This window comes from Arvicanthis niloticus, chromosome 6 (genome assembly GCF_011762505.2).
Source record: "Arvicanthis niloticus isolate mArvNil1 chromosome 6, mArvNil1.pat.X, whole genome shotgun sequence".
NCBI classification, from domain to species: domain Eukaryota; kingdom Metazoa; phylum Chordata; class Mammalia; order Rodentia; family Muridae; genus Arvicanthis; species Arvicanthis niloticus.
Genome location: NC_047663.1, coordinates 104880293 through 104889522, shown reverse-complemented (window position 1 = coordinate 104889522; position 9230 = coordinate 104880293).

Genomic DNA, 9230 nt, shown 5'->3' with positions numbered 1-9230 from the left:
CAAGCACACCCTAGTCACACTGTAACAACATTCTTTGAATCCCTAAATGTACTATCAAAAGATTTTATCTATCCCAGAGCAGTGCTTCTAAACTATAGTATCCTAAACCACAGTTTCCTAAAGCTTCCTATTTCCAATTGATATTTGGGGATTCTTTACAGTATCTTTAAACCACAACAGATATTTGATGGTTCTCCTTATTAATAGTTGAACTGAAACAACTTAGTGGTAATGTCTTGCCTGGGTCTGTATTTTTGTAGAGTGTTCATGTGAATATGCTGAGTTGCCCTACAGGTCTATAGTTAAGGAACTATGTTTCTAAGCTAGTGATTGATATAAATGACATGTCCAACTTCTATATAAAGGTAAGAAAACACTATCAGATATATCCAACCTCTTGACAATACATCACGGCATTGTCATCTTCTAAGTTCATGCTTGAGAATTATGACATTGATTACAAAGTTTTAATATCAAAATTTTGTGAGTTTACAATTTCATGTTGGACTGCATGGTTATCTTTAGTCACATGTACACACTTGGTTGCAGAATGAACTTGTCTGTGACTAAGCTGGTGTTTGTATCTGATCTAAAATAATACTGAATATTATGGGAGAGGAGATATCAGAGTATAAAGTCCCACTACGAATAGCAGACACAGTCTGGTGCAAATGGGCTAATACTCTGCTCTAGTCAAAATTCTTCATTTCTAGATTCACCTTCCAATAGGATTTTCATAAAGTTCAGCAGTCAAAATCACCATTAAGCAATTGAATGAGAGATTACTGGAACTCATTTCTTATCAGAAAATCTAGGTGGAGGGCTGAGTAATTGTCTGAAAGCCATATCATCCAAAAGCCTAACTGGTTTCCAGTTAGGAGCCCAATCTTTCATCACATTCTGCCTCTTGGAGAGCTTTGCAGACTTACTGATGTCAGAACAATTGTGTTCAGATTCTGAGATGGAAGCAGATAATCTAATGATTCCAAGATTCAGCCAGAGATGAGTGTAGGGCCCACAGTCTCCTCCCCTGCAGTGAGCAGGAGCTTATTAGTACTGCAGCATTGGCCCCCACTTCAGACATACTAAACCGGACCCTGTGTTTTAACAAGGGCCCCAGTTAATGCACATACACTTTAAAGTTTGAAGGATCCTCTAACTTAGATGGGACCACAGAATGTCATGTTCATGCTTCCCCATGTTTCATCTGTGGGGTTGGGAGAGTGTCTCTGTGACCACTGTGGCCAGCATAATGACACTGTGTGAGGCAAGAAAAAAATTTGGTTCATCACAACTCAGTAGCCAGTGTTGGTTCAGACTTCTAGAGTCTGAATGGGCAGTTTATTTTAGGGATATTTAAGTATAGTACAATTTGGAAAAAAATTTTTCCTGTTGTAACACAATCCTATGTATACAAAAAGGGCATAATTACATTGAAATTTTTTTCAAAGTACATGTGCCCTCTTCCACAAAGATGGGTTCTGTAGATAGGCTACATGTGTCATCTTAAGGGCCTGTGGGAGGATCTTGTATGGTATTGGTCATATAGATAGGAAAAAGGTCATTAGGCTATTAATCAATTCCAGTCCTACTTATGAAGGTCTTGGGGAGGGATCAAGGGTGGCTTGGCTCTATAGAAAGCACAGAGGACACTGAAACTATTAATCCATTCCCAGCCTTCTGAGAAGAAAACAGGCAGGTTATATATCTCTCTTCCTTTGAAGAGACAGTCCTGGATGTGGTTTTCATAGTGCTTATCTGTGGACACATGAACCATGATGCCCCCAACAATCACCAACCCCTTGTGTGTCCTTAGGAGCCCACAAAACTTTAATGGTTTAATTGAATGAATATTTATATCAGCAGGAATTGGTGTATTATAGGATAAATATTAAGGGTCTGGATTTGAATTTCAGGTCTTAGCCATGGGGAGAGTTCTCGATTTCAGTTTCTTTACCTATAAAAGCACAATTAAAAACTCTGCCTCCATGTTTTTTGCAGTCTCATGATGAAAAGTTGTTGACTCACATATGCCAAAGGTATTTATTTATTTATTTATTTATATAATAAAATAAAATATGATAACACAAAACAAAACCAAAATACATTGGAATTGGACAAGACAAACTAGCAGAAGGAAAAGAGCCCCAGGATCAGAGACTTACTTATTCAAGCACTCAGAGACCCATAGCCAGACATGCAGAGAGTGAGAAACCTTGGAACATTAGACACCCCTAACTGGGATGTCTGTATCAAATCCTTTCTCTCTGGGCTCAGGGAACTGCAAAGAGGAGGCAAAAGAGTGTAAGAGCCAGAGGGAATGAAAAAGAAAACAAGACCTTCTAAGTCAACATGATCAAGCTCATAAAAACTTACAGAGACTGAGTCAGCCTATACAGTGCATGGATGGGTCTGCACCAGGTCCTCTGCATATATTTTATGGCTTCCAGTTTAGTGTTTTTATGGGATTCCTGGGGCACTGATCTAGGAATATTATTCATTTTTAATTATAGAAATGGTGGTACAAAGTTTGCCATCACTGGCCTAGTGTATCTTACAAGCAGGACACCATTTTATATCAGAGGATTTGTAGCTGCCTCGGTATCTCTATTTCTTTTTTTGGTAACACGTAGAGTACCTTCCTGCCCCAGCCCATGGGGTGGTGAATGGAGACTGGGGGACCACCTGAAAGAGAGAATGGGGGGACAAGGGATGTGAAGAATGAACAGGAAGTCAAGAGATCAGATCAAGCTGTCAAATTTTAATTGTTCCCACACAGGTTATATAAACATAGAAGCAGAATATGGGGTAGGAGGATGACGTAGGGTCGCTTTGTCTCTGGGGAGTGCAGGTGTTTCAAGAACAGGATGTTGGCTGGGTGAAAAAACCAGTAGAAAGTACAGAACAGAATGGGTTGCTAGGTTCCTGTCCACAAGATCTATAGCTACTTGTTCTCAACTGGGTTACCTGTCCATAAGGTCTATAGTGATTTGTTCTCAACTGGGCTAATACTTTCCCACAGAGGCCAAGACTTTGTGCCAGTAAGCACATATAGCTGACTAGGCAGTTAATGTTTAAGCAAGGTCGCTCCCAGCACCTTTCTGTATCAAAACCACCAGAATGTAAGGGCTCTATGTAGACACGAGTTGAACTTTTCCGTGTCCAATGAGTTGTGTAGGTGTTATCTTTAGCAGTGGGGCCTTGCTGTCATTTTGTGAAGAGCAAAATAGTACTGCAAACAACCTGAATTGTTTGAGGTTTCCCATGTGACTCCTTTGGCCAACAACTCAATATGGTTATATGTAACCCAATTCCAGCGCTGGTAACTTAATTTGGTGAGAAGACATGGGCACCTAGGACTCTGTCTCTTCCATTATTTGGCAATTTCTTTAGATCATTTTCACACATGTGTATGCTTCATAAAGCTTCTACTGTATTAGATTCCCTAGATTTACCCTCAAATGGCCCTTAATTTTAGCTGTCATTCATGTCCTCCCTCTCCTATTTCCCTCCCACTCCCCACCTGAAACTCCTGCTGCAGCCCCACTAGCATCTATTTCTAGTTATTTATTCTGTTTCCTTTTCCTAACAAGATCTATCTGAACCCCCTAGTTTCTAACTCTATACCTAACCTCTTGTTTTATAGACTGTAGCATGGCTATCATTGATATAACAGCTAACATCCACATATAAGCAAATATGTACCATATTTTTCATTTTTGATTTTCTAGGTCTGGGTTACCTCACTGTAGTTATTCATTTATCTGTAATTTTCATTATTTCATTTTCTTAAATGGCCGAGTAGTGCTCCATTGTGTGAATGTACCTCATTTTCTTTATCCATTAATCAGTTGAGGAACATCTAGGTTGTTTCTAGTTTCTGGCTATTAGGAATAGAGCAGCAACAAACATGGTTGTTTGTTTCTAGGATAGAATATGTTTCTAGGATAGGACGAAGCATCTTTTGAGTATATCCTCCAAAATGGGATATAGCTGGATCTTGGGTAGATTAATTCCCATCTTCCTTAGGAATCACCTCACTGATGTCCACACTGGCTGTTCAAGTTTGCAGTCCTCCCAGCCGTGGGTGAGCATCCTTTTATTCTACATTCTCTCCAGCATGAGCTGTCACTTGTGTTGTTGATCTTAGATATTCTAACAGGTGTAAGATGAAATTTCAAAATAGTTCTAATTTTTATTTTCTTGATGGCTACGGATGCTGAACATTTCTTTAAGTGTTTCTCAGTCATTTGAGTTTCCTCTTTGAAAATTCTGTTCAGATCTGTACTCCACTTGTTAACTGGGTTATTTGTTTCCTTGATATCTAGTTTTTTGAGCTCTGAATATATTTTGGATATTAGTCCTCCTTTGGGCATATAGGTTGTTGCTTTGTCTGAATAACAATGTCCTTTTGCCATACAGAAGCTTTCCAGTTTCATGAGGTCTTACTTAGTCTATTTAGAAAGTCTTTTCCTGTGCCAATGAATTCAAGGTTATTCCTCAGTTTCTCTTCTATCGTGTTCAGTGTATCTGGTTTTATGTTGAAGTCTTTGATCTATTTGGAGTTGAGTTTTGTGCAGGGACTTAAGTATGGATCTATTCTGTACCCATCCTGTTTGACCAGCACCACTTTTAAAAGTTGGTATCTTTTTCCAATGTGTATTTCTGGCATCTTTATAAAAAAAATCAAGATTCTATAGGCGTGTGGATTTATATCTCTGTGTTCAATTAGATTCCATTGATCAATGTTTTTGTTTTTGTGCCAATACTATGCTCTCCTCCCCATTCTGTACTAGAACTTGAAATTAGGGATAGAAATTCTATTGTTTAGGGTTGCCATTTTTTTAAATTGTAGCAACTTAACCTGTACTACATTTAGCTTCAAAAAAGTGAGATCCTGAACACCCACAACACTGGTAAGACTATGAGTCTAATCTTTTCCAGGTCACTAGTAGTTGAGTTTTTTTAAAGCCTTGCTACCTACCCAGCCTGACCACTAATCTAGCAGCAGCAGCAGCAGCAACAACAACAACATTGTGAATTGAATCTGTTAAAAAAAAAAAAAAAAAAAAAAAAAAAAAAAAAAGGATTTCAGGACTGTCAAGGCCAACTGACTCAGAACCTGTGTTCCAGAAGACTTCCATATCATTTCTGGAAAATGAACTCACATGAGAAATACAAAATAATAAATGTCCACAAATAACTGTTTATTTAAAAGAAAACCCATAGCCACCATTTAAAGTAAAACTAAACTAGAATTACACTATGAATTGGAATGACTCTACCCTTTTGATATTAAGGCAACATTTCAAAGTGGAGACAGGACTGTTTCCTGCAGGTATTAGAGAGGTGAGACTAGGCTTCCAAGGGTTGAAAGCTTCCATAATTAAATTTCTCCTATCTATGTTGGTCCTGCCTCCCTTTACCTCCCCAACTCTGTTCACTCTCGGCAAAGATGATGTCATCTCCAGATAGCTGCTCAGATGTGAAAATTCATCCTAAGTGCTACAGAGACCCGGTTGAATCCCACACAGAGCCAGAAGGTAAGAAACTTCTTTAAACCCATCTCTGTCCTCAAATCATGGTCTCTAAATACAGGGAATCACACTTAATCTGCTCACAGACACCAAATATTCTTAGACCAATCTGTGAAACATCTGAGCTGCAGGAATTCCTCCAAGATATTAGGTAGACAAGGACAGTGATGAAGACAGACAGACATACAGCAGTTAAGGACCCAGATGTATTGTCAGCAATCTTAGGATGACGATGATGATGATGGTGATGATGGTGGTGGTGATGATGATGATGATGATGATGATGATGATGATTACATTGTATTTAATTGGCCAGGACCTCAGGTGGTGTGGTGGATATGTAGAGGTCAGAGGGCAACTTTTGGGAATCAGTTCTTCTCTTCCATTAAACCCTGGGATCAAATTCAGGTCACCAGGTTTAGCAGCAAGTGCCTTTACCCACTGAGATATCTTGCTGGCCCTGTAGACCAAATTTAGATACAGATGTTCAGATGAAACTTTTAAAGCATTGCTTTTTCAGTGGATGGTTTGGCAGCCAATAAACCGTCTTTAAAACAAACAAACAAACAAGCAAGCAAACAAACAAACAAACGACACATCATCAAAGTATATTTCAGACAAGAGGGATCTGGCTAGGTCAGCAAATTATAAATTTTCTTGTAATTGAGAAAAGTTATTTTTTAAATCTTTACTTTTTAATTTTTTATGTACAGGGGTGTTTTGGGTGTATATACATTGCATATACATGTACCATGTGTGTGCAGTGCCTGCTCAGGCCAAAAAGAGAATTTGATGCCCCTGGCATTACAGTTAACAGCAATATTGAGCCTCTATATGGCTCCTGGGGATTGAACTCAGGTCCAATGGAAGAAAAACCAGTACTCTTTCTACCCCCCCCCCTTTTTATGATTCTTATCAAAATATTTAAAGAAAATGTGAGAATTTTTGCTATAAGATGATCTTCCTTCACATTGTTGAAACTGAACCTTCCAAAATTTATGGATATAAAATCTTTTAAAAAGCATCTGCATACCTTCTGTATATGTGCTTATTAATCATGATTTGGACACTGTAGACATTAGGAATGAAATAATTCCATAGTCCAATTAACTACAAGTTTGCCAGCTAATGGGACTGATTTACTGATTTGTTAATTTGTTTTCTTTGATTCAACAGCAAAATGCACTCTGCTGTCAGAGCCCAGCTGTGTTTCTGTGACTCCCAGCCACTCAGGTGATCTTCAGAGGGCTCCTGGGTCACAGGGAGAGGTAGTGGGTTGTTCAGCCTCCTTAACAAAGTAAGCACCTCTGTTCTGATGACATATAAGGAATGAGTGGTGGGGCACCTGACCTTTCCTTTGCAACTTCAAAATCTTAACTTTTCAGAAAGAATGAATCCTGAAAGTTAGTACAGGACTCTGTGCCCTAGTGAGAGAACAGATTTCAGTAAGTGTTTATTGAAGAAGAACAGAATAGGTGGCAAGCTGAGCATAAATCACAGGGTAGGCAGGATATGGGTAGAAAACAGGAAGGAGATATAAACGGGAGGTGCCAGCTGAATGCAACATGTTATGAGGCAAGGGATAAGCCCACATGTGCATATATATATATATATATATATATATATATATATATATGATACATATTTGCATATAATTGTGCAACTGCTGAGCTATTATGCTATCATCTGCTATTCTAAGTCGACTCAGCCCTGTATTTGCCTCTTACTCATCCCTCAGGTGAAATCTGACCTCAGTCACTCACAGACAAGTTATCTGGTCTAATAGAGATGTTAACAAACTCCAGAGTCCACAGTAAAGCCATGTTCAGATGAATCCCCAGTCACAGCCACAGCTGGAAATCCCCCCCCACACACACACAGAAAGCCTTAATAAGTGCAGGTATTTCCCTCTGGCAACCTCCCATCTCTGCTTCTTTTCCATCATTGGGTTGCTGCTCCTGGCTGCCTCCTGCTTCATCCTCTTATGCCTACCCTTTTTCCCTGTTCTTCTATTGACCTCAGTCAGTACAGTGGGCACCTAACATGACAGAGATCCATGGCATGACAGCATTGCTGAAGGCATAGGCCCACGGGGACAGGATTCAGACAAGCAAATTGTCAATACCACATTATTTAAAATAATGGTGAGCCTTTAAAGCTCCTTTATTCCTCATATCAACCTTATGAAAGATAGTTACCTTGTATAATGCCCATTTTATTGGTCTGAAAAGTGGTATTTGGAGGAATGTAGTAACTTTTTTATCTTGTGAATGATTGAAGAGGCAATTATCCCTGAGTCAGCATGGTCTCAGTGCTCCAAAGTGTCCAGAGTTCCTGTATCAGTAAGCCAGGGTAAAACAAACAAAAACAAACAAACAAGTAAACAATCAATCAAACAAAAAACCAAGAGGATTGTATATTGTCCGAGCCTGCAGCATTAGGCAAATTTGTTGCTGAACTCAGACTGGTTTATTATTTTTAACCTCTGTTACTGTTTTCCAGGTTCAAGAGTTAAGCCCTCTGCCCCAAATAAACATTTTATTCGTGACACAAACCAGCAAATTCTAGTCCTGGAAGGTGGCACTCTTGTGGCAGTTCCAGACAAGCTCGGCAAATGTGGAGGTGACCCTCAAATTTTCCTTACCCAATGGAGATGGTATGGTTTCCCCTCTCCCATCCCTGCTGGCCCTGGGCCTTAGAGAAGTGTAGGTAAAATGGCTGGGAAACACAGAGTTCCTCACAGCACGCTGTGTGTAGTTGGCTAGGAATGCTCTGGGTTCCTCCAGCTGGAAGTTAGGCCCAGCTGCTCACTAAAGGCCTCTCCACAGCTCCTCACGGTGCAGCCCCAACACACAAGAAAGTCCATGGGTTTCCAAAACGGGTTTATTGGCATGATGGATGGTGGATGGATCTGGATGCACACCCCATAAAACCCAGGGCAGTCCTGAGTTAAATAGGGAGGGAAAGAGGGGAAAGGGGCTAGGGAGGAATGCTTAATTGGCTCCACCCTCTGGCCTTCAGGTACCTCATTAGTATGTAAATCTCTCTAGGGCCTGAGGCCTGTTTATCACACCCTCCACCTGTGTCCTACTTGACTGAAGGGTTGAATGGAGATTAGACCTCCTGTCAGGAGCCTGGGTTCTGGGGGCGTGGCCGAACCCACAACCCACAACCCAAGAACCAGGATACCCTTCCACGGCCTGACAGAGAAGGGGCTGCTCTACTCCTCCTCCTAAAAGGAGTTTGGAACCAGTGGTAAGCACCAATGAGTGAGACAGGAGAGGGAACCAGAGGTGTTCAAAGCCAAAAGAAGTCTCTGTAGATAGGGGAGTGAACCAAACCAGAGATGGAGAGAGGGCAAATTCTGAGAATCAGTGTGAGTGTGAAGATTTATCAAGCTTTCTGTGTCGGGAACTTCAACAGAAAAAAGAAGAAAGAAAAGAAAAAAGGGGGAGAGAAGTTTTTAATTCTAGAACTGGTCCCATTTTCTATTTCCAGAGACCTTTTATGTGTCAACTTTACCCCAAAGCAAAGTCTGTGACTTAAAGGCAAATTGTATTGCTTTGGCTGTATCTAAGGGAAAACTTTATCTCTGCTGTGATAGAGTCAAAAGGCCAAAGTGTCCCTCGTTAGAATTAAAGGTAAGAGCCAAGGAGATCTCCCCTGTCCTCCAGCTTTGGGAAGTAGAAATCC